Genomic DNA, 27289 nt, shown 5'->3' on the forward strand with positions numbered 1-27289 from the left:
GGGCGACGACGCCCCGGGCACTGGCGGAGCCTGGGGGGTTTCTCGAGCGTGCTTTGCTGGGCCGGGTGTGGGTGCACCAGAGTGAATGCAGAGCAGAGGTTACGAACCAGCCGGCCGGGCGGAGCTGGGAAGCCCAAACCTGCAGGACGACGCCAACCCAACTGTTAGGCTGGAGAGCGAGAGGGGAAAACAATCACTTTTAAATGATCCCTCCAACTCCTGGATGGGCTGGTGTCAGTCTCCGATCGCCTTCCGGGAGCAAGAGTGAGTCCCCGGACGCGGTGCCAAGAGCCTCGGGTGAGCGCTTAGAAGTGTCCCTGCGACTCCGACGGGTCCGGCCCCAAGCCCGACAACTTGTAGAGATGCATCAATCAGTTTGAAATGGGAAAAGAGGAAGAAAAGAGAGAGCGCAGGAGCGAGTGGCACCTCCCCGCTGACTACATCAGAAAACCTTCCCGATCCTCCGGCAGCTGCTCCTCTTTCCCTCCTCGGGCACAGCAGCAACAAGAGGTGAACACCACCAAATCCTAAAACCCTCTACCAGGCGGGAAAATAAACTTGAGTGCAGCAGCAGCAGCAGCACGAACAGTCCGGGAGGGATTGAAATGACTGGCGAGAAGTGGAAAGAGGTAAAAGTCAGTTTTGCAAAAGAGAGAAAAAAAAAAGAGAGAGAGAGAGAGAAAATGCTTTATGGGAAAAATCTCCTCGGGCANTTTTTCCTCTCTCTTCACTCCAAACAGGATTGGTTTGTTCCACGAGAAAGAGGCGTTTTCTTAACCTCCTCCCTTCCCCACGCCTCCTACGCCCCTCCCCGGCCCCACCTTCCAGAAACCTGACTAATTGAATTACTGGGAGTGCTGCGGCGCCCTCTCCTCCGCCCGAACCCAGCAGCCGCACGTAACCCTTTGGCTGCTGAATTCCGTCTGGGCCGAGGAATGATTTGACATCTTTTTACCTGAGAGTGAGGTCTTTCCGTTACAATGGGACCGGTTTCCATCCTGTAGCCGGCGAGCCAAAATCTGTCTCCCAGGCCCCGCAGGTGACGCGAAGTCCCAGCAGACAGACTGGCAGGGAGCCTCGGTGGATACGTGTTCTTGTAAATCTCTGCCCTGTTCACAGCGCGCGTTACCCAGCGCCGCGTTATGTTGGAAACCTGAGCATCTCTCCTGTGCCTTTCAACTCGCCTCTTACTACCAGAGTCCTAAAGGTTCACGAGCAGGAAGCAAGACTTTTCTCTAACGTGATGCTCTGAAAACACATTTTTTAAATTGAGGAAATCAGTGTAAAGTGATTACAATTCAGTGCGATCCTTCGGCAGGAAGGAAATGAATGCGGCGGCGGGGAGCGGGCGCGGGGGGGGGTGTGCATCAGAAATTCCTTACACCTTTTACATTTCAACCCCGAGGTTGGTTCGCTGCCTACTCCCCGAAGGGTAAATTCTTTGAAAATACCCGATGCGGGAAGAATCCCGGGTCCTAATAGGAGTTCTTTTATTATTGGAAAAGGCCTCGCGTTCCCGNGCCGAAGCACGATCGCTTGACAGCAAGGCGGTCCCAGCGCCTCGGGACGCGTCCTCCTGCCGTCCAGCGCCCGGGAAGCCCGCCCGGGGTTCGGCGCTCTGAGCACCAACCCCTCGAGACTTCCCCTTGCGGGGCTCCGAGGGCTCGGGCCCTCATGGTACTATTCCCTCCTGCTCTTTAGGGAGTTTGCTGCCTCGGTGGGAAGGGCTGATCCCAAGAAAACAAGCAGTTTAGTTTTGCTTTCAAACCTTTCTGTTTCCCCCTTTACTTATTAGCCCAATAAAATCAAATTATCACGTTCCCGACCTCCCTCCTGTCTTTACAGTTTTCTGACTCAGACCTGAGAGGCGCTTCGAATCTGTTTGGAAGCGTCCAGACGCCCTCCAGTGGTGGGCCTGAAGTCCGCACCCAGCGGCGGTATTGCCTGCAGCTCAGCCCGGATTGAGTTCCGTGGAGAACCTGGGGTCAAGATCATTAACGACGTGAGGGCAAAGGAACAGCTCACGTTGGCATGGAATTACCTGGACATAATGAGCTCTTGCCTAAAAGTTGAGTCGTTTCTCAATTGCAGAAATTTTTCTTACCTGAGAAGATCCTGAAATTGTCCTAGGAAAGTAATTCCTCTCCTTGTGACTAGGTATAAACTGCCCTCCTGTGTACTTATTGACTTCATGACCACCCCAAGAAACCAACCACCTTCCTAATTTTTAAAAAAAGAAGAAAATTTGGCATATTAACACAAATGTTTGTCTGCCATTTGTATATTTCACAAAATTCCAGGCGTCAGAAAGCGGAAAACTAAAGCCAGTGAACTAAAGGATAAGCAGTTAGTTTTTAAACTAAATTTTTATTTAAAACTTTATTTTCCCCCCACTCCCAGACCCCGGTCTGTAATCTTGTTGATGTTCAAGTTCTTGGACTGTTTTGCGGTGCATTTGTTTTTTCCTTTGCAGGGATGTTGCATCTCTTTTCTCAGCCTTTCTGGAGGAGCTGTACCAAGTGCTCAGGTGACTGAGGCAGTTTTGCAGGAAGTGTTCTGGACTCTTTTAAGGGACATGTGTATCTTAAGGAAGAAGAGAATTCACACTCCTATCTTGGGGAAAATGCTGATCCTCATCAGAAAGTCTTTTTAGTCAGGGAAATATCAGGTGTCAGGGAGTTAGCAAGCTGGCTTCCTGTGGTGTCAAAGCCAAAGCAGTAAAAAAAAAAAAATCATATCCACTTATTTCTATTTGAAACTCATATTGCAAATGTGAAAATTCAACCTATCAAAAGAACATAGATGTCCTAATGTTTTCAATATCTCTAATTTGCTTAAAGTCTGGATAGTCCAAATTTTAAACAGAAAAAAAGATCATACATTATGGTCTGAAAGTGATTCAAGGAGTTGGAATAAAAGACACTGGAACTGTTTCAGAACATAACTCAAATGTCTATGTGAAATAATTCATAAAACAAATGCCTCCTTCTGGGATGATATACCCAAGTAATTGCTGATATTCGAGTAAGCAGCAATGTGATAGATAGATACTTAGATGGACTTTGAAAAGGTATTATTAGCCATACATTCATCACTGGACAATGTGACTTTGTCTCTTCAGGAAAATATTTAAGGTATTTGAATTTACACAAATCAGTATTCTACAAAATAGCTATATTATGATTATCCCATTGTTACAGTGGCAATGACTCTTAATCAGGCTTTTGGAAGGTAAATAGCATTCTGCCAAGTGTAGAAGGAGGTTGAGTTATGACCGAAAGAAAACAGCAAGCTAAAAACCTGGAGGAATAAAAGTTTAGAGAGTGTTCCAAAGGTTTTGCATTGAAAAAACTTGAATGGGATTGTAGGGAGCTGAGACCTGAAAAGTCTGTTAAGAATGGACTGTGAAAGGGCTTAACTGCAATCTAAAAATGTTTGAACTTACAGCTACAGGCAACCAAATGCACTGATGGTTTTAAAACAAATGACAGGTAATAATCATTACACATCAAAATACGAACAGGGTGGATTTATTTACATGCTTTTTTATTCTTTTTTTTTTCTTTTTTTTTTTGGTCTTGAACTATCTAGACTGGTGTTCTAATCTTGGCTACAAATTAGAGTCACCTAGGGAGCTCTTTTAAAAAGAACAATGTTGGGGCACCAGGTGGCTCAGTCGGTTAAGAGCCCGACTTTGGCTCAGGTCATGATCTCACTGTTCGTAGGTCCGAGCCCACATCAGGCTCTGTGCTGACAGCCAGCTCAGAGCCTGGAGCCTGTTTCAGATTCTGTGTCTCCCTCTCTCTCTGACCCTCCCCTGCTCATGCTGTGTCTGTCTCTCTCTCAGAAATAAATAAAGACATTAAAAACTTAAAAATAAAAAAAGAACAATGTCAGGGCCCCACTTCCTGTTCCTACTCTTCTGTAAATTTTAGAAGCTCCCCAAGGAATTCTAAGGAGCTTAGAGAACTGAGAATCAGTGATCCAGGTAATTTTTTTTACCTTAACTACTTCAGGATTTCAGGCAGAAAAGTAAATTCTATACTTATTTGTCTACAATGTTTCAACTAACCATCAAGGCAAGAATGTTGACACTTCAGAGAACTGAACTTTATGATCCTATTAAAATGAAGTGATCCTTTCAGGGGCACCTGGGTGGCTCAGTCAGTTAAACATCTGACTTCAGCTCAGGTCATGATCACGGTTCCTGAGTTCGAGCTGCACTTCAGGCTCTGTGCTGACAGCTCACAGCCTGGAGCCTGCTTTGGATTCTGTTTCCTTCTCTCTGCCCCTCCCCTGCACATGCTCTGTCTCTCTCTCAAAAATAAGTAAACATTAAAAATAAAAAAAATAATAAAATAGTTTTCACATGGCAGGAAAGGGAATGCCGTGTCAAAGATGATTTGGGTTAATCTTTTTTGAACTAGTTTGGTTGAAGCAGAGTTCTGTTAGGTCAAGTGTCCAGATGAAGTAATGAAACAAGCTGGTAAATCAAATCCCACAGTCCACAGACTAAGCAACTCTTGCTTAATACAGTAAGTTAGAACTGACGCCAGAAGAGATAATAAAGGAAATAAACTCAAGAATAAAGATTAAGGAAATAACAATTAAACAGAAAACTTTCTAACAGACTAACATAATGGTATTTAAGCTAACCCTGCTATGTACCTTCCTAGACCATTAAGGAATCATTCCAAGCCCCCAAGAAACCCAGGTCCTGTCACCAAACTGTCACCCAGCTATCCTGCCTGTACACCAAAGTTATTTAATGAAGACTTTGCCCCTCCTCACACCATTTTATAACCAGTTTCTCAGAATCTCGAGAAATAACTACTTGCTAGCTTTTCTCTACTTGGAGAACTATGGAAATGCTCCTTTTCTATTTCTGATCTAGCTGTCTCTTCTGTGTACAACCTAAAAGGAAAAACAAAACAAAAAAGCTGTCTACTACATGGAGTGTCCTGTCTCTACCTTTCGTCTTGTGACCAACTTCCATCATGAATTTTCCACTTTTCCACATTCTTTCTTTACTTTCCTGGTGCTTCTTGGGGTCCATTTCACAGCATCCCTTCTCTTAAAGTCTGGGGATAAGTAGAAGCAGTTTTACAAGTTGCTGCAAAATTCTGAAAAAGGCACTTTTTAATTTTTTTTATTTATGAACTCTCTGTTGTTTTGCCTGTTTCAAAACATAGGTTAAATAAGATCTACTTAGCCAACGTTTTAAACATACAGAAGTTTGGGCGGTCATTTTGATAAACAACTAAACCGTATACTTAGTCACATATGTAAATATGTGTTATATTCCTGCGTATTACAAATGAGTATGTGCTTACATGTAATTTAAAAAGAAGCAAACAAGAACTAGTTGATTCAACCAATTTCCACATCACTTTTCATTATCTAAACTTCACTCTGTATGCCATAGAGTTATGTGACAAATTTTCAACCATAAAGCTGAAATGGGTAGGTGATTTTATTCCCATATAAATTTTCATGGGGTCTTTACTAGTTGAATGGTATATACTTTGCAAGCTCCTGTATTTCCCCTCTTCAAGTTTTTAAATAAAAATCACCAAACAAAATGTATCTGCATTTTACAAATCTAATCCATCAACTAGCATAAAGGACACTGTCCTAAAATGTTCTTTGTGAGTTGTTAAATAATACAACATTCTTTGCTTAAAAGAATATACATGACCGTGAATGAATATCACAAAAAAGTGTGTATTCATATTTTATTACAATGGCAATCAGAGACATCTATAACATAGCTTTATTTAAATAAAAATAAGTAACCTCTTCAGAAATAAAGTTAATGTGTGCTTTTCCTCTGTAGTCACACTGATAACTAGTGTAATATTTTCATCCCATCAGTTCCATCATCATCCAAAAAGCAAATAACTGCATTTTTGTATTCTTTTACTATCTTAGAGACTCAAAAGAAGCTAGAGTACCTACATTTCTTATTTTATATATATGTATAGCATATATAGGAGCATGTAGAGACAGATAAAGAGAGAGAACTTATTTTTTAATCAATTTTTACCCAACACTTTTGTCAACTTCTGGGAGAATTCTATTTAAAGACAATTAAGATCCCTTAGTCAGTGAACATGATTTCATAAAATAGGAAATGCTGTCTTTAAGCCTCTTTTTAGCTTGGGTCTTAGGCCCACCCCTACCCACAACCCCACTCCCCGATCTAAACTGGCTAAGCAAAGCAAAGTGTAGAATTATGGCAAACTAAGAAACCCTTTCCTCAAATTATATGTATTTTTTTCAGATAAAAGTGGGAGGATTTGTGTCCTAGCATTTTGGAATGTGGATATTGTTTTGTAGTCACCTAAATAATTGTCTCATGAGGCTTTTTGTTTTGTTTTTGTTTTTGTTTGGTTTGGTTCTTTGTGGTTTTTGTTTTGTCTTGTTTTCATTTCTCTTGGCCATCTTAGAAATGATCTTTTAAAATATACTATTAATTTTAGGAGAAAATTGTCCTTTTTATGGCAAATTATAACTCTATTCTGAGACTTCCAAATACCTTATGCCAACATTATAAATTTTATTGTGATGTTGTAAAGTTACAGTTAAGGTACAATTTTTTTAAACCATTTACTAGTTATAAAGCTGGTCACCATAGAAACCACTCTAAGTTAAGATCTTAGAACGTCAGATGATAATACAGATGGTTATCGGCCAAAACTTCTTTTAGATGAGAAATATCTAACTGAATTGGCCCTTTCCAAATTCAAGTCTGGGGAGGTAAGTGTGCTCTTAAAATGACGGCCTTCTAATCAGAGATAACCACTCTCTATTTCTGTTAGACTACCCCTTTTTTGGCATATGCTGTCTACTAAATTAAGTAGGATTTATTGGTTCAGCTAGATTCTGAATTGCTCTATTTTCCTGTGGATTAGAAGAGTGCATTTCTTAGCCCTTTTCCTTGAAATCCACCCAGATCTTTTATGTGGACTATCTAGTATTCTGCACACTTCCAATGCTTAATAAATATTACATTACAATATTAGCATAATAATAAATCATCTTAAAGTACTACATGGGCTATTAAGTGAGATCCTATTCAGTTTGAGCCACGATATCAAAAAAGTTTTATTTTCTCTATACGCATACAAAGTAATTTTAAGACTCTCTTTCCATGAAATGCCCTTGCATCCACAAGATGTCTACATATTACAAAGTCAAGTGCTGAAATGTGTATCTTCCAGTGATGTATTTCATTTGTTCAGTTTACTATGGGACCTGAATTTGTCGTTTTAATAAGAAGAAATTTAAAATTGGGCAGACAAAAATAGAAATAGCACCATTTGTCAAGTAAATGCCCTTTTTCCAATGGCACTTGTGAAATTTTTATACAGGATTACAAGGCCAACAGTTAGGTAGTGTTCCTTTCCATTAAGAAGTTCTGCTTTGTCTGTGATTGGTTGTGTCACACAGACCTAGACTAACAGTCTCTGAAAACATGAGGATTTTCTTTACAGTTACAGAAACAAAAATGAAGCCAAAAATATTTAATTACTACAATCTCATCCTAACTGGTTGCTTTGAGACGGGTTCTAGTTTGAAACTGCCATCAAGGCAAAAAAATGAAAATATTTTTCCTTCCAAAGGTATTGTTTATATATTGCACATTTTATCTACCTATATGTAAAACAAAGAGGATAAAAATAATGCATCATCTGTGGTAGACAGTAAAATGGCCAATGTGCTGGCCCTGTTACAGTAGAACTTTGTAGGTCACCTTTCCCATCAATAGATGGAGTCTGTTTTTCCTTGAATCTGAGCTGACCTGTGACTTGCTTTGGCTAATAGAATGTAGCAGAATAATGTTGTGCCAGTTTTGAACTATGCCTCAGGAGGCATTCAGTCTTCTACTCTTTATTTAGGAACCCTGCCTAATTGCCATGTGGACAAGCCAAAGCTAGCCTTCTGGTTGATAAGAGACACATAGCTCCTTTACCCACATGGTCCCTACCAATCCCCAGAAGCAGAGCAATCTAGCTGATTGGCAGCTGCCAGCAAACGCATGATAAATTCCCAGCTGAGGCTGGAAGAACTGTACAGCTGAGCCCAGCCAGAACTGCCAACTCACAGAATCATGTTCTGAAAAGCTGGCTCTTGTTTTAAGCCAATAAATTTTGGGGTGGTTTGTTATACAGCAATAGATAACAGCTACATCTTCTTCTTAAATTATTGGAAATAAAATCTTGAATATTATTCAGCCCACGTATATGTTATTCTTTTACAACTTTGATTTCCACTGCTGAGTTACTTAGTGTTAAACCTGCAGTTGACAATCAAAAGTTCCTGAATATTTCTAACAGGAATGTTTCTTTCTCCTATTTTATAAATTTCAGAGAGACTCTTCTTTTTATTTTTTAACCAAAAACTTATCCTGGGACCCTAAGTGAACACAATTCACATTCAGGCCCTTCTGATCCTCTTTGGATAATGCCATTTGGTTAGAATAGCAAACCTGAGCAGGTGATTTGCCCGGAGGTAAATCATTCTTCTTCTAAAAACGTGGTGCCCAGCAGGAAAATTGAAAAGGTAAAATCAAAGGAAGCTATGTTTAGCTTCATCTCAAATCTCCACATCACTCACGACTATTGATTTAACATCATGGCACCTCCATATTTCAGCAGGAGGATCTGCCACAAGACAGAAGCTGTAGTGACCCTGTAAGGGTCATCTCACTGTCAAACTCAAATTACAACATCTCTGCTTTTGGCTGACAGCCATGGCAGGACAGGGGAAGCAGAGCTCTTTCTGTAGATAGAATAGATGTGTTTCAAGGAAGTGAGATACAAAGTGAAATTGTATATATCGAGTCTTATCTTCCTGTAAAGTTCTAGGTGGGAGGATGGCTTTGTCAAGGTCCCTTATGTGCATTCCCTCTAAGTCTGGGTACTGGCCCAGCCTTATCATGTGCACCATGTAGGGTGGAGACTAATCCACAAACCCGAAGTTGCCTTTTCAACATTCATTATATTTTCATCCTCCACAGGATCCAAGTCATTGGCCACCCTTCCTTTCTGGGCCTTTCTTATCCTTTGGTATTGGTTATTCCTCCTTTTCAGAATCCTCTTTATTCATCTCCAACTAGATTCTTCTGGCTGTCAACTATGAGTCGCAGCCCAGTTCCAGGCACATAGTGAATACTTAGTATGTGTGGAATGAAAATCCATTCCTAAATATAGGTATTTTCCTTAGCAGCCTTTTTCTTCTTCCCTAACATAATCTTTAACAATCACATTCATACTCCCAGCTCCAATGATAGTTTCTTTATGCAACTATCTCAAGCCTTAGCTTTAGGATCTAATGCTTTCCATCATCAGACCCACATTCCCAGCCTTCTCATTTACTTTCTGCATGACCGTACTGCGATACCTCCAAACCAGCAAGCCCTAGAAGCGCATCTGTTCATTCAACATACCTGGACACCCTTTTCCTTGCACTACTGCTCTCTAGCATGCCAAGGTTAGGATACAGTCCTTCATCAGTTCCCAAATGAGACCAGCTAGCTGACAGACTTGGTAAAGCAGAGGACTCAGTATTCTGTGAAGAACGCAAAAATTCATTTCCTAATTTCTCATTTCTATATCAAGTTTGCTCCTAACTAGTCTCAGCCCGCTCCCACCCACCCCCATTCCTAGCCCTGTCTAATATCTGCTTCATTCTGCAGCTAGAGTGATCTATTCCAGAGAGAAAACAGATGTCAACCTACACCACTTAAAGGCTTCGCATGCCTCACAAAATAAAGATAAAATTCTCAACATGTCTCTCAAGCCCTGCATAAGCTGATCCCTCACTTCCTCTCTGACCTCATCTCATAAAACCCTCCTCACACTCACTAACTCCAGCCACTCTGACCTTCTCCCATGTCCTCAAAGAAGCCATGCATTTCTCTGTCTCTGGGTCTTTGCTTATGCTGTCCCCTTTGCCTGAAACAGTTAGGTTCCCACCAGTTTAACTTGTATTCATCCTTCAATCTCAGCTCAGATGTCGTTTCCTTGGGTGAAATCTCTTCAGATCACATAGAATAGAGGAGGATTCTTCCATATACCCACACAACACTGAGTTTCTTTCCATTGTACTACCTGTCTCCTGATTTAAATTGTGTATTTGTGGTGGCATTATGTCTGCTTCCTCCTCTAGTCCAATTGCTCAGGATCACCTCTTAAAGCTTAGCATTGTACCCAGCACATAGTACGCTCTGTTAATGTATATGGCAAGAAGGAATGAAAATACCATACCGGTACTTGACACTGTTTTCCCACATGGTTTCCATGAGAAACCAGATTTCAAAGTTATACAAAGACAGTGGGGATAAGAGGGAGGAAGTCAAGTGGCTCTCATGGATCTGGAAATGAAAGATTTCCCTTGGAAGTTAGAAGAAGAGAACTCCACACAACAAACCCCAGCAAAAAAAGACATAAAACGAACCTAAAGGAAGAATGTGTTACCTAAAGCCAGACCTAACTTAAGGTCTCTCCATTTCTAAAGAAGGAATGTGCCAAACTCAAGGGTGTTGGTCAAAAATGGAACAAAGGAAGTGAAAGGAAATGAGGCATATTAGCAGTTCTAATCCCCAAGTAGTGGTGGGGTTAGGGGTTGGCAGGTAAATCCATTGGCTCTCCCACAATGTTTTAGCACAGCACCATTTAACCCACATAATGTCCTCCTTTGCTCTGAAGTCACCAAACAAACTTAACAATTTGTAGCTTGACATTCATTTGTTCATTCATTCATTCATTCATTCATTTATTAAGCATCTAATAATAACGTGCTATGCCTTCAGGATACAGTGGTTAGCAAGACAGAGTTAGTTCCTGCCCTCATGGAGCTTAAAATAGTCTTTCCAAACGACAAGAAAACAATAAGAGTGTTAGCTCCTATAGTGGACTAATACTGCCCACTTGCCTGAAATCCTTTCTTTGGAGAACCTCTCTTTCTCTCATCCTTCTGATCCTGGTGAAGCTATCCATTGCCACAAAGCATATAGCATGTGACACCAACCGTACACCCCTATCACCATGCAATCAATCAGGGTTCTTGCTACATTTGTAAATGGAGCTGGGATTGAGAAGGCTTCTTCAGGGATTTTGAATTATGTGGATACAGATTCGGGGCTCAGAGCAACCATCTTTCCCACTCTGGGAAATAGGACCATTAAGCTTTAACAAGTCAGAGTACAACAGGATCCACCTGGATGTTTTTCTGAGACTCCAAGGTAGAGCAGAAACAGACCAGTAAAAAGCCTCATGTTGAAGATGGAGTCTGTTCTCAAACAGTTGCTATTATCATTAATTACATCATATTTATATTAAATAAGTTCTATGTGTCAGGATTTCAGGATTACTATATACTTTCTTATTTTTAAGTTAATTATTGTTTTTCTTTCGTTAGTAGCATCTGACTTTGAAGCCCAGCACCACATGGTTTCAGGCTAAGGGCCTGGTAATGGAGATACTTAGTATCAATAAATGATCCTTCTGCCAAGATTTTACTTTTGGAAGCATTCACAAAACAAGAAGGGAGATTTTAAACATCATCCTTGTTCCTTGATGTCACAAGTCAAAAAACAAGCCCTCTGCAGCCAGAGGGTAATTTAGTTGCTGGTTCCTGCGCAGGTGAAGTATGGCTTAACGAAGAACAAAAATTTCTGAATTACTAAATAACTTACACTGAAAAAAACAAGAAGGGAGGAAAGATGCATGAGCTTAGGGAAAGGATTTTATAATGTACCCCAGTCGACTCAATGATAAATGTACATAATTAATTATAGACACCATTTTGGCAAATGATATTTTTAAATGATAGAGGCAATTATCTGTACAATTACATATGCACAGGAATGCATTATTTTCTGACTTTTCAACAAGCAGCTTACCTTACAGAATAAGTAAGGAAGAGTCTTACTCACCTAATTTAGCATCCTAATTTGTATCCTCAATCTTAAAAGGACTTTTCCTCGTGCTTAGAGGAGGTTCAGAAGAGGAATATAATGATACCAGCATCTTGGTTCTACTACTAACATCTTTGTGTACTATTTAATCACATAAGACTTCAAACCACAAAATATAAGTTATATATTCGCTCTCTCCTGCACTCCTTAAAGGAATATAAAATAATTTTCCAAGTGGCTTTCCAGTAAATATCTTGGAAACAAATGGAAAAACTTGTGGAAATGAAAAAATATTTGCTACTCTCTACTGAACTATTCTCCCTAGTGAAATGAGAGAGAAAATTTCAACAACTATGGTAAGCAGTGGTATTTTTTCTAACTTGAAAAAATAAACACAGACTCTGCTGCTTCTTTAGCCTGATGGTCTTACAAAGGCAGTATGGCATGGTGAAGGCTTCAGTGTGGACTCACACGAATGTAGCTACAAATCTGGCCCTGCAATTTACTAAGATCATAACCTCGAGCTAGTTCCTAACATTGCTAAGCCTCAGTTTCTTTGTAAAAGTGAGTCTGATCATAGCAATCTCATAAAATATGCTGTGAGCAGTATCAAGATCATGTTTATCAAGTAACTGGACTAACATCAGGGACTCAACACATGTGCAGTTCTGTGGGTGTCATTAATGTTAAGCCCTCTCCCTCAATGAAGTTCTTTAATATCTTATCTTTCTAAAATAAATCATAATGTCATCCTATCATTCACTTTATTCATTTTACCACATGTATTTATTGAGTGCAGTGCATACATACAGAATGTCAGGATATGAATGAAAGTCATTTTGAATTTTTTTTAATGTTTATTTATTTTTGAAAGAAAGAGAGACAGCATGAGCAGCGGAGGGACAGAGAAAGAGGAAGACAAAGAATCTGAAGCAGACTCCAGACTCTGAGCTATCAGCACAGAGCCCAAGGCAGGGCTCAAACTCGCGAATTGTGAGATCATGACCTGAGCTGAAGTCGGACGTTTAATCGAATGAAAGTCATTTCGGATGTAAGTAGGGAAAAGGTGGATTATTCAGAAAATGGCTTGGAGTGACTGGTTGGTAATTATATCTCTAACTCAGATGATCTAAAATGTATTGTCTAATAGAATAACCATTAGCCCCATGTGGTAACTGAGTACTTGAAATGTGCACTTTTAAGTGGAGATATATTAATATGTAAAATATACTCCAGATCTTGAAAACTCAGTTTAAAGAAAAGACTCCAAAATACCTCATTAAATATTTTTCATACTGATTACACATTGAAATGATAATATTTGTATATATTGGGTTACATAAAATATACTATTAAAATGAATTTCATCTCTTTCTCTTTACTTTTTTAATGTAGCTACTAGGGAAATTAAAATTGTGTTGCTCACAGGGGTCCTGGGTGTCTCAGTTGACTGAGGTGCTCGGGTCATGATCTCACAGTTCATGGGTTCAAGCCCTGCATTGGGCTCACTGCTGTCAGCACATGGCTTGCTTCGGATCCTCTATCTCCCTCTCTCTCTGTTCCTACCCCGCTCTATTTATTATTTATCAAAAATAAATAATAAAACTGAAAATAAAAATAAAATCTGTTTAAAAAATCGTGTTGCTCACATTTGTGAATAGCACTGTGTACTGGGCATCATTGGTCTAAATATTTACAAGAGAGGAAGGGAGAACGGGAGGGAGGGAAGGAAAGAGTAAAGGAGGGATGGAAGGAGGAAGGAAGAAAGAAGAAAAGAAAAAGAATCTTGGAGAACTAAAAGATGTAAGTCTTAAAAGATGTTATAGTTGAAATGTCATTTTTATGCATAACGCCAATGGCAGAAAATCTAAGAGACTGGGATTCAGTGGTTTATAGCACAATGCCCAGCACTTCGCAAATGTTCAGTAAATGCCTGCTTGTATTATTTATAATGATTGCCTCTCTTAGTTTAGGCAATGTAGTAGGTGCTAGAGTTACAATGATAAAACAATCCAGTGTATTGAAGAATATGCAGCCTAATATGGAATACTAACAAAAAATTTTTTTGCAAACTTTTATATTTTATATTTATATTTTTGGACCTGTTGAGATAGTACGTTTTGATTTTCTTTCAGAGGATGTGTACATACCTCTCCACATCTGACCCTACTTAGAACAAGAAACAATTTCTGTTCTGTGACTGTGAAAATTAACAGTAATGGGATATTAAGAGGCATTTTTAGTTCTTTTGGCAAAAATTTCATTTTTAAATATACCGTAAGTGTGTTCGGTAACAAAAATTAATTTAGGACCACTGGCGTATATTTCTGTATCATACATATCATTCTTACACAAAATGATTCCTGAATCCTTCTACAATATTTCACAACACCTATCTAAGGGCCCTCCATGTAATTATGCTTGTATATATGCATATGTAAATACGTTTACATACAAATATGCAGAGGAAATACGTTCTTTTTTGAGCAGTCGCGGCATTTCCCCCTCCTCTTCCACCCCCAGGCTCCAAGAGGAAGGAGTCTTGCTGCTCAGACAGCTTCAGGCCTGGCCTTTTGTCCTGCTGATTAGAATCTAAGCAGAGCTGCTGGATTTACATCTTAAAGGAAAAGGAGCCCTGGCCCCAAAAACAGATCCCAGAAAGGAGGAGGAGGAGGAGAGAAGAAAAGGCTTCCAAGAGGGAGTTGGGAAGCAGAGTTTGGGGGAGTGGAGAGAAAAAGGAAAGAGAGAACAGTTACCTTGGTGAACCGCGCTAGGTATTGAGATGTGAGATGAAATTGAAATACTGGGCTATTGATAAGGGATGCAGTCCTGAGATTCTGCCCGCAAAGGAAGAAGGCAGACTGAAGCCTGGCAGAGGGTTATATAATCCCTCCGTGATTTTCTGAGAGGCTGAAATGAGGATTTAAAATGCTTTTCATTAATTCTTGCCTATTCGACTGGTGTTTCTACTAGCTGTGTAACCACTTACACTGAGGCGAGAGCAGTTCTGTTAAATTAATTAAACACCGAGGTCGTTAGATGGATATGGTTCTGAAGCCCCAGCGGCCTACCAAAGGAACCCAGAATCTAAGCCTGTAAATGCCTCAAAGTTGGGAAATCAAAATGCTAAGGACAACCCATCACAACCAACCACGCAGACATTAAGCTACAGCGAATCAAATAATCTCCTTTCTTTGCTTTCTGCAATTTCTTTCTTTTATTTTTAATATTTATTTATTTTGAGGGAGGGGAGGGGCAAAGAGGGAGAGAGAGAGAGCAAAAATTCCCACCAGACTCAACACTGTCAGCACAGAGCCCCATGTAGGGGCTGAACCCACTAACAGCAAGATCATGACTTGAGCTGAAACCAAGGGTCCCACGCTTAACCGCCTGAGCACCCCCAGGCATCCCACTTCGGTAATTTATTTATAAAAGTCTTTCCTATGGGGTGCCTGGGTGGCTTAGTTGGTTAAGCGTCCGACTTTCNAATTTCTGCTCAAACTCTTAAAAGTTTTTAATATGCCTCAGTTTATCTTTTAACAGTTCAAAGGTGCCCGGCTCTCTCCGGGCTCCATGTATTACTTCTGTAACTGTCCCAAAAGTGAAGTCTGTGGGTTCCTTTGTAGCACAGCTGTAGCTGTAGCAGTTTCTAGCATGCTGCCCCAACATTTGCTCTATAAATGTGGGTTAAATGAAAAATCTGAGAGTCTGATGGGAGATTCGACGTTGCCATCTTCACACACTAAGTAGGCAGAGCAAGCAACGTAATGAAGGTGTCTGTGTGGCTCTAGGTAGTGATAAAGCACTAAGCCAAGCACGACTTCCTTCTGTCTTCAAGTTAGGGATGCCAAGGGCTGAAGTAGACCTGGTTAAGTTTTTCTCAGGTTTTGTCCTGTTTTGTTTTTTTAATATTCAATTGTTCCTGGCAAGAAACACACATTCTCAGCTTAAATATACAAGCTCACTTTACTGCAGCCCCTACTTCTTCCTGCCCCAGAATTGGGGTGGGGGGCAGTGGAAGCAGGGGAAATGCCCTAGTTTCAGAGCGCTCTCCCCATTTTGTCAGCATAGGCTAATACTGGGAGAGGCCAGTGTTGCCCTCTGGTCGCCCAGAAGCCTGGAAAAAAATGTTGTGTTCCAAGTAGGTAGCACATTAGAATCACCACTCAGCTTTAAAACTAAAAACCACCCTTGTTTAGCCCAATCCATAATAATTAAAATTGAATTCCTGGGCATCTATAATTTGTTTAAGTTCCTGGGTGATTCTGAAGCTTAGTCAGAGATGAGAGGCACTCTCTCCTTCTTCCTAACCAAGCTTGAGTCTCCACCTTCTATATTCCAACACAGTAGATTCAGTCTGAGGCCTCGTAGTCAGCAGCCTGGAGCACTGAAGCTGGAGGGATGTTCCTTACTTCGTTCCAAATCTTGCTGATGTCTTGGAAAAATTCTCAATAGTTTCCTCTTTCACTCTTGGGAGATTCCAGATTTGGCTGGTAATTTACATGGTCCCTCTACACATATCCAACAGGAAAAGCCCAGCCCAGGTACTATTTCCTGAGATCCCTTCTGACAACAATTTAAATGTTCTCTTAGTCTCTTCCTTCCTCAAAAGTCTTTCTTTCCAGTCCTTTATTTCTCTTGCATCAGATAAGGCTTAAACAACCTCCAAACAACCCATTTCCTCATTCGCTTCCCTCCTTCTCTCCCCAAGAAATTGTCCCCTTCCCTTTCACATTTGTAGACAATAGGTTAAAGATTTATCTTGATTGTCCTATTTGGGGGCAGGGAGAGAACGAAGTAACCCCAAGTTCTGTGTGGTCAGACCACCCCTTGCTTTTCTCCAGACCTTGGATGACTAGAAAAAAAAGTCTAATACCATGCTCCCAAAGAAATGGAAACTCACTAATGCATGGACCATAGGCTACTACAGGTAGAAGAACAAGGGGCCCCATGTGTCTTCTAGATTCATCCAAATCAAAAACTTGCACAAAGGAACGCAGAGGCCTGAAACTGTCATCTAGATCTTCCCTATTCTGACCTTTCTTCTGGCTTGGCCCCCACACTTTGGATCCTAATGCTGCCCCTGATATGCCTTAGGTGTTGGTACTGGGTTTGCTTTTCCCTCTACCTTTGCCTTGTGTCCTAATGCCTGCACATTATAATCCTCCCTCCTTGGACCAACTCCTGGAGCTCTTTCTGAGTTCTATATCCTGGATTCCGTTTCTAATTCTGGTACTTCCTCAAGAACACAGGCCAGGACTAGAAGCTACCGCTTGCAGCAAAGATGATACAAAGGCCAATTCAATGACAGAGAGCCCCTGAGGTAGCCATAAAGTCCTTGATTTTTCTTCATGTTTACTACCTGGATTGTCCTCTTCTCACCAAAGTTCAGAAGACTTCTTGGCAGGGCTGATCCTAGGACGTGAACCTGATTTCACTCTCAAGTATAGTTGGTTTCGTGACCATTCCTTCATCTCCCATCCAGTCACAGCTCAAGCTCTGCATTCTCTTCATTGCATTTCCTAGCAGCCTCCTGCACTGCCTCAGCTCTCCATCTTTCTTTGACTATGAGGCAAAAGTTGGTTGATGAGCCAGACTGGGTTCTACTAACCACCAAACATTTCTACTTGCAGAACTCAGTTGTAATGGAGCAGGGGTTGCAAATTCAAAGGACTCGGGGGGCAGCATGGCAGGGTGACTGAGGGAAGCAGGCTGGGCAGGAATAGAGCAAGCTGGTGTGCGCCTGCTCTGGCCAAAGCGTCCAGCTGCTGTTCTCCTGAAGGGAGCTGTTGCCCTGGAGAAACACCTGTCCCAAATGCCCTTTCTTTCCATTTTTTCAAGAAAAAAGAGATGCTCAGATTCTTGTGAGCAGTGTGTTCATTTTATAAATACTGACAACTAATTTTCAAAAATCTCAGTTCTATCCTGGCTAAACAGAGCTCATCTGTGCCCAGATCTAGGTCTCTGACTGCAGGTTTACAATGGCTTTTCTAGTGTATTCTCAGGTAAACTTTTGCGCCCGTCCAGTCACCCATCCAGTCAGATAAAATCATACTGTAATGTGATTTTAAGAGGGAAAAATCATTGAAGCAACCCAACATGACATTAAAGCGTGTGAAATTTTAAAGGATATCCTGGAAATCTACAGATGCTGGTGTTTATGCATAAAAACAGTAGCAACAATAGGAATTCCTATTAGGTGACAAATGGCCACTCTAAGAACATCTTTCAATGAAAGGAGATTTTAAACATTCTATAAGAGGTCCACTGTGCACGCTTTTGTGCCTGAACACTTCATTTTTCATAAACAAAAAGCCTCTAATTGTCTTCCATTTTAAAACATCTTCGTCAGCAAAGATATTAAGGAGGTAGTTAGAGGGGAAAATAATGACACTATAAAAGTTGGCAGTGGAATCAGTTAATCTCTTATCCCTTATGACAGTTTGCATTTTGAGTGACAACTAAGGTTTTCTACTTTACAAATGAGGTTGCTTTATTCTTGAGCGAGGTAATAAGAAAAGCACATTATTTTCCACTATTATTGGACATTAACTTTTCAAAAAGTCAAGATGTAATGCTTTAATATTTCAACAAACACAATACTTTGAAATGCAAAGTATTTCAATCTGGAATGGCAAAAATGGCTGTGTGACTAAAGCTCTAGAGCATGATTTCTCACCCTCAGTACTAGTGACATTTAGCGTCAATTAATCTTTTGAAGTGGAGCACTGCCCTGAGCACTGCAGGCTTCTTAGCAGCCTCCTTGGCCTACATCCTAGATGCCCGCAGTACCCTCCCTTGCCCCTGTCTGAAACAATCAAAAAACATCTCTCCAGACATTGTTAGATATCTCCTGGGGAACCAAATTTGCCCCCAGTTGAGAACCATTGCTCTAGAAGAAATTCTGTACATCACAACTTGGATTTTGATTTCCAAAAAAAAGTCTTACAGTGGTCTTTACACAACTGGAAAGTGTGGAAAAAGCATCAGTTCTGCCTTCATGGAAGTCCTCAGAGGAGCATAAAGGTTGGGAAAGGGAAGCCTTTGAGGCAAGGGCAGTGAATCTATACTGACAAGAAAGTTGCTCTGGGGGGCAAACGGGGTCAGCCCTGGATGTGAAATCCACTCTTTTCCTTGACAGTAATACCTCCACAAGCAGGAACCTAATAGAGAGCTATCAGGCCAGTCAGCAACATCTGGTAGATTCCAGACTACAGATGGGGAACTCCAGCCTTCCTCTGGCCAAATCTGAGGTGAAATTTCAACATTTTGAAAGATGGGTTGATACCGAATGGTTAGACATTTAATAGGGAATTCTTTTTTTTCTTTTCCATTTTGGAAAGAAAACATTTTTCCAGAAAAACATGAAAGGTTATAATAGTGGTTTGAAATCAGTAACTTTCAATTTTTCTTTGTGGTTATGGAAGAAATCATCAATTCCATTTCTCAATAGAACCTTACAAACACAATAGGCCAAATGCCAGAGCAGAAATTAAATAGCTATGTGATCCTCGAGGGAAGACATACTTTAACTATGAAGTATTCACACCAAACCTTGAGAATAGTACACAAAAGAGAATGAGCTAGAGTATGTGGTGTTCACATTTGCTGTTTTGACAGCGCTGTTTGTCAAAATAACTACAATTTTCAAAGAAAAGACTGCTTAATTTTTACTATATTGCTTTTCTGTCTGGTAGGAACTATAAAAAATAAGTTCACTAAGTTTTGGTTCAGTTCCAGTTTACTTAACTTGTTTCGCCAGTTAAATATTTCAAAATGGCATGTTCCAGTCTTCTTTTTATATTTTGTTAGCTTAAAATCTGTTTTGATGATACTGTAATGATGGATGCATGTGGTTTTGCCAAAACCCATGGAAGGCACAATAAAAGAACGAACACTAATACAAGCTACAGATTTTACCTAACTGTCATGTTTACCTAACTGACTCATCAATGGTAACATATGTATTACACTAACACAAGATGTTAATGACTGGGGATTTGGGACAGGGGTGTGAGTGGAGGTGTTTATATGGGAACTTTTTGCTTGCTTCCCCTATAACCTTAAACCACTCTGAAAAATAAAGTCCATTAATTTTTAAAAGTCCGTTTTATAAATTTTATAATAAAAAGCCCAGCATTACAATTCTGTAAGTATCTTTTAATTAGGCCCTTTAAAAATATAATATACATACATAATTTTATTACAAAATTTCCTTTTATAATGCAGGGGCACCTGGGTGGTTACTGGAGTGTCCAACTCTTGATTTTGGCTCAGGTCATGATCCCAGGGTTGTAGGATTAAGCCCATGTTTGGCTCTGCACTGAGTATAGAGCCTGCTTAAGATTCTCTCTCGGCCCCCCAACCTTAAGATTCTCTCTCTTCTGCCCACCCAACTCTTTCTCTCTCAAATTAAAAAAAAAAAAAAAATTGTTTTAACCACAAAATGCAACATCCTAAAAAAAACCCAAATTTGCTATTGATATTAATTCCTACAAGTTTGCTGTACTACAACACACAAGTCAAGAAATTAAGGAAGCCATTAAATACATAGAAATATTCATCATCAGAAGCTTTAAAATCTAACTGTATGTAGTAGCACCTCAAAAAGCTATAACCTGCGTTCTTTAAGAAGTATTTTCTCTACACAAAATCTTATCAGCCATACAAAAATCTGCATGGTTTTTATACTGAAGTGAATATTGAGCTACACTGGACTTCACATTCTTAGCAAAACAATTCCCTGAGCACACACTCCACACATATGATTACAGGATAGCCATGTATTCTTCATCTTCCTCCTCTTCCTCTTCCTCTTCATCTTCTTCCTCCTCTTCCTCCTCATCCTCTGGTTCATTCTTCTTTGAACCTGTTGGCCTGCCAGGGCCCTTCTTTCCTACTTCACTTTTGCCCTTGGCACAAAATGCAGCAATTTCCTTTTCATATTTCTCCTTTAGCTTAGCTGCTTTCTGGTCATATGGTTCTTTATCTTTGGCTGACTGTTCAGACCACAATACATGCCATTTATTTTGCAGTATCTCCAGTGGTTAAAACGTGGTGTTTACTTTTGATCTTTGGATAACGTTCAGAACAAAACAGTACGAAAGCAGATGGAGACCTTTTAGGAACACTGGGATCTTTTTTCTTTTCCTTTCTTGTCACCTTTGGGAGGAATGTAATTTTTCATCTCACTGTCATAGTAAGCTTTGTCACTTTTTGCCGTATCTTCAAATTGCGACTCTTCCTTTGCAGACATGGTCTTCCATCTCTCCAAACATTTCTTAGAGAATTTGGTGAATTCCTGTGCTCTTCCTGGTAGGTCTGCACAAAAAAGGCACATGAGGACATCCTGCCCAGAGCTTGTTGGGCCCTCCTTTACCCATGGTGACAGACAGCACCTACAGACAGGTAGCTTTTCCCATGGAGGGGCAGGAGGGGCAGGATCCACAGAGACTGGTTTATCACTAACTCAATCCTTAGCCTCTTGTTTTGCAGAGTTCCCCAGGCCCTGCCATGGACAACACCCCCTTAATTAGGCCTTTGAAAATCGATCTGAGCCCTGCTTATTCACTGCTATAAGATGATTGTTCAAGATGAAGTAGAGAGAGGACAAAGCTTTCTTCCTTGTCCAAGCCTGGCCACAGAGTGCTCTCATGCCAACTTGTGGAAAATACTATTGAGCGTTGTGAACAGTGGGCCTCAAACTGCAGTACATTTAAGCATCTTCCTCATCTCAGAAATTTCATGTGCTTTTGTTTTCTTTTCACAAAATGACTTTTAAAGTAAAATTCACTTAGAATTGTTTATAATGCAGTTTACACGACAAGCTAAGTTTGTTTTCAACTAACAGCATATAATATTGGCTAGAGAAGCTATAAGTTATGATGAATCAGGGAACTTTTTCATGGACTTCATGTAACAGCAAACGAGTCATTGTGCTAAAGTATATAGTAAACGTTTTCTCAGTGGCATTCTATTCACTCTGTCATAAAAACTATTGGTTCCAGTTTTAGTCTCTGCCATAATGGGAGATTTTTTCAACACGGAAGTCTCTTGGATAATTGTGAGAGGGACCCTCATTAGTCACAGGGAGGCTCAGAGAAGAGCTTCATACTAGATGCTCTGAAGGGAGAGGGCAATCTAAAGAAGTCTTAATGATCCTGTATTTAAAGGATATATAGTCTAGTTGGAAGGTATAAAGTTACATTTATGACAAACATTAAGAATATACCCAATGTAGCTAAGATTAAGTGCAACTGAACTCAAGAGTAAGCTGGTGCCAAAAAGTGTTGAATTCTTAGTGTTAGGAGGCACAAAACAAAGTGGTCAACTCAAGGACTCTGGACTGCTCAAGACTAGGGTTCTCCTCCACGTTGTAGAAGCCCAGGCATGTTACTTCACCTCTCTGGCTTTCAAACTCTACATCTATGGAGCAAAGCAAGGTGACATCATATCTTTTAGCAGCTAGATCCATGGTAAGTATGTAATAAGTGGTGGTTTTATCATCATTGTTAGGACGAGGAATAATGATAACAAAGTTATGTATCCTGAAAAAAGTGAATGTTTCCAAGAAGGTGAGACATAGCTCTGTGGAAAGTAAAGAGATTGGATTTCAAGGTAAAAGTTTGTATTTCCAAAACAGTAGGAAGGAACAAGTCACACTTTGAGGTAAGACTAAGAAAGGGAAAGCTCCTTTGGGGGATATGAAATAAAGTCGATGCAGCATTGACATCATTTAGGAAATAATATCTGAAGGTTCAGTGGAGGAGGGCAAAATGTAGAGAGAATCGGTTCAGGAGTCAGAAGACCTGTGTTCTAGACTAAGTTTTACCTTAAAGTCTTAATTTCTCTCCCGATTAACTCTGTGACTCTGGGCAGACCAAATCCTCTCAAGGATTTCAGCGTTCATCGGTAAAATTGGACGGTCTCTGAGGGTGGTCTCTGAGGGTCACTCAAGACCTATGGCAAATAAGAGTTTAAGTTCTCGGGCATAAAAGTGGCATGATTAAACCAGGAAAACAGCTACTCCTTAAGTTCTTTGTAGTATATGTTGGAATGGGAAATAGACAGAGGGGTACTAAGATAGACAAAGAATTACATTTACAAAGCCAGTTTCACAACAGGACACCAGGAAGGACAAAATCTGTTAAGTTGGTGTAGGAATGGATATTAAGAGGTACACGAGTTGGGAGAATGAAGTGGCATGAAAATTACTGAAATTGAGAGACAGTAGTTACTTGTAGAAGAAAGGAACGTGATAAGCTTATTTTTCAAAGACGTTAAGTGTCAGAACATGGCAGGATATCATTAATATTGACTAATGAACAATAAATTAGATTTAGTGATTTGATATAAGAATAGATTACATTACACATTTTAATTTCCACTTTATCATTTTAAAGATTTGATAAAAACAGATTATGAAATTCATATAGGCACGCAAAGGTCCAAAGATAGCCAAGACAAATTTGACGAAGAAGCAAGAAGCAAGGATTTGCTCCATCAGCTATCATGATTAATGTAGCACTATATCAACTAAACTAATGAGGTGTTAGGGGTGCCTGGGCGGCTCAGTCATTTGGGCTCTTGGTTTCAAAACTCTTGGTTTTTGTCTCAGGTCATGATCTCAGAGTTCAAGCCCCTCGTCAGGCTCCCTGCTGGTAGCTTGGAGCCTGCTTGGGATTCTCTCTCTTCCTCTCTGCCCTTCCCCCACTCTCATGTGCACATTCTCTTTCTCTCAAAATATATAAATTAATTTAAAAAAATAATGTGGTGTTAGGGGAATATCAACATCTCAACGAATGGAAGAGAAGCCAGACTGTCAAAGAATGGAAACACCTAATCTTACACTGGACTTCAGTGCATGCAGAGGTGACCTTAAAAACCAGCACACGATGTAAGTAGCTTCACCATTCATATGGAAAACAATATAACTAGAACCCTACCTCTCATACTGCAAAAAATAATTCTAAATAAATTTCAAGACATAAATATGAACACACAATAAATACCTTTTTATCATTTTTTGAAGGGCGGAGTTCTTAAACCAAGCTCAGAAAGTAAAAAAGCATAAAGGAAAAGACATATTAATTTGACTGCTATTGTTGGTAAGGTTATAAATTTGGAGAGCAATCTGGTAGCATCTAAGAAAGCTGAAGATGCATGTGTTCTAGACCAGAAACTCCAATTTTGTTAGAAACTTCAAAGAAACTTGAAGATTTGTACATAAGAAGATATGCTGTGGAGTTTATAGTAGCAGAAGATTGGGGGCAACATAAATACATATTAGAGAGATGGATAAGTAAATAATGATGGAACTCCCATACCTGTTAAATTTTTCTTAACCTAGTTCTACATGTGTCAATATGGATAGACCTAAAAACAAAATACTACGTACCAATATGAATTCATATACATGTGGTAAAAATGTAGATGATAGATGGGCAGGGTGTATTCCTACTTCCGGATAGGAGTTATTTTGGAGAGAGGGGAAGAGAAATAATACCAGAGAGGGTGTTAAACCTTCTCCAACTGTATGCATGTATGGTTTTTTTTTTTAACAACAAAGAAGATCTGAATGATGAGTAATGAATATTTATTATGTTACTATTTATATCTTTCTATATGTTTGAAATATTTCAAAATAAAGACCGGTATTAGCAAGGTACAGTGGGAAAATTTTCATCACTGTATAATTCAAATATGTATAATTCAAACTCTGTAATTCAAACACCTATGTATAAGTGTTTGAATTTTAAGAAATTATAATTATCGTCTTGGGAATTTTTGGAAATTTTACTTCAAATTTTCAGGGTTTTGTATTTGTTTTGGTTTTGGTTTTTTGGTTTTGGTTTTAGTTCTCCATTTCTTAAATTGTTGAATAAAACTTACAGGGGAAGTTAAATGCCATAATACACCAATAGCTCTATCACAAAAGCATTCTTGGCTTATAAAGATTCATTGCATGGCTTCACTTTAATTTTGGCCATTAATTAAATAATCAGAGGCCATTAATTGAAAGTATGAATGAGCGGATAAAATATTCAATTCACTAAAATTTACTTTCTAGTACATTTCAAACATGGGAGTGCGTGTAAAAAGAGGTATACCTGTAAATTCCAAAGTGTAACTCAGGCTCCTGGGATGGACAGACCTCTTTGATCTTGTCACAAATTGGCTCCTGGAAACCAGAAGGCCTCCTGGACTCAAGTCTCCAGGGATCTTACCCCTGAAGCATCTCAAAACAAATAAAGTGGCTGAGACAGATGCTGGACCCAGACAGAATGGCAACCATTTGACAAAATTAACCCCCAAACGATGTGAACAGACAATTCTCCACATGTAATTATGGCTTTTGTTATTTTTCCCCCATGAAAGCATTCTATTCCTTTGGCTTAAATGCCACAGATAGAGGTATTCAGCCTTGGCTGGCAATATTTCTGATCCATATTTCAATAGATTATCCTGAATTGGCCTCCTGGAAGCATTTATGCTGACCAGTTTTGAAAACCTCTCTGTCAGCCCTTACCCTTACCTGCTAACGCCGAGCTCTAATGGATGAAAGCAGGGGGTGATGATAATCACTGTCTGCCCAGCCCTGAGTGCAGTGCCTGAGTCTGCAAAACAGCCTGTCTGGAGGGGTAAAAAAAAAGAAAGAAAGACGGAGTGTAATTCAATGAATACTTGAGAATCAAGTTTGAGGGTCTCTTTTTCCTTTTAAGGGAGTAGTGATATCAGAACCAGGATTATGAAAAAGAAAGAGTTAGTAAAAAAATAGGATCTTTGTGAATTAGAATAGCAAGGCCATTTCAAATTGAATTACACAGGATCATGGCAATTAGAATTGAAAAAGATCTCTCAGTCTTTCTCTGTCAAAGCATGATTACTCCCAATGGTATATTCTCCCGAGCTTAGTCTAGTCCAATTTTAAATGATTCAAGTGATGGAGGCTTCTCGCCTGCTCCTGGGATATCATTTCACGGTCTAAAATAGCTAACTACTAGAGGGGGGCCCCTGTATATATTTTTTGCCTTATTTCCATTATTCTGCTTTGTATTTCCCCAGTCCACCTTAAAATACTTGAATTTAATTTTAAATGGGTACAATCTATATTTAAATAATAAAACCCTGCTGATTTTGGGTCTTTTGGGATAGACTAATCTCTCTTTCTCTCTCTCTCTCTCTCTCTCTCCCCCTCTTCCTTCCTACCCCCTGTTAAATATGTGTATATATACACACAAACATATACGCATCATACATGTACTCACACATACACAATTAGAAAATATTACACAGCTGTAATATGTTTATGAGAAAAATTAATAAAGACCCCTAAGTTTTAGGTCACTAGTTAATAAAACAATTATCAATCACTTTTAACTGATAAAGGAGCAATAAACAATAAATATAAGTGTTATTTCACTTTCTGAATATTTTATTTATTGTGTATAAGTAAAATAATATGATCTTTTACTGTAGCGTTTACTATAGCTTATTCAGTATATATCATATAGATAAACAATTTGGTACTGATGCCATAAATATATTTACAGAAATTATTTTATCCATTACACAATGAGTGTAAATTTTTTTGTACTCATTGAAACAATAGTGACTCATATTTTTTGTGGATGGACTCATTCTTACACTAAATTTGGTTTGAGCTTTGAGTAAGTTGTAGAGCCTGAGGGAACAGCTTGGGGTGTTCAAGGTTAATGGAGGTTGCTTAAGGGTATTTAAATTTGATCAAGGAATGTATATAGCTTTCCATGTCCTTTCCAAAGAGTTTCCCTGAAGTGTTTTTCACACCTGTCAATCAACCAACCAATATCCAATCAGGTAGGAAGATGTGTATCCCGAAAAAGCAAAAGAAAATGTAAACAAATGATTTGAGGTTTCTTTAGAAAAGATAGAATTCAGTATTTTAATGGCATGATTTTCTTTATCTCATCAATTCATAAAAATTTTTGAGTTGGAAGGAATCGTAGAGCTAGAAATCTGAGCTAGACTCGTCTAGCTCAGTGATGACACAGTTGTGGTCTAAAAAATTATAAAGGGAGTCTGTGCAGCAATTTAAATTTTTAAGTTTGTAGTGGGGTGAATTTTAGTTAAATATGTGGATTGAACATGTTTTTACATAAAATTCCTCCATAAATCTTGTAAAGATTACAAGAAAGGTATGTAAGAGAACAGAGAATGTGAGAGAAGACATACAGAAGCTAAAGAGACATGTCTACACTTTTTGGAAGATGAAGGCAAATGGAATAGTAACTGAATGAGTTGAACAGAGAAAGCTAATAAAAGCTAACGATTTTTGAGCATTTATCATGTGCTAAGCATTATTGTAAGAGCTTCACATAGTTTAAT

The 27289-nt window shown here is 39.4% G+C and overlaps 1 pseudogene; it reads right to left on the reverse strand.

Moving 5' to 3' along the window:
* Positions 1-20691: 20691 nt before the first annotated feature.
* LOC144225996 (high mobility group protein B2 pseudogene) lies at positions 20692-21306 on the reverse strand (annotated as a pseudogene).
* Positions 21307-27289: the final 5983 nt, after the last annotated feature.

This window comes from Crocuta crocuta, unplaced genomic scaffold (genome assembly GCF_008692635.1).
Source record: "Crocuta crocuta isolate KB4526 unplaced genomic scaffold, BGI_CrCroc_1.0 scaffold131, whole genome shotgun sequence".
NCBI lineage: Eukaryota > Metazoa > Chordata > Mammalia > Carnivora > Hyaenidae > Crocuta > Crocuta crocuta.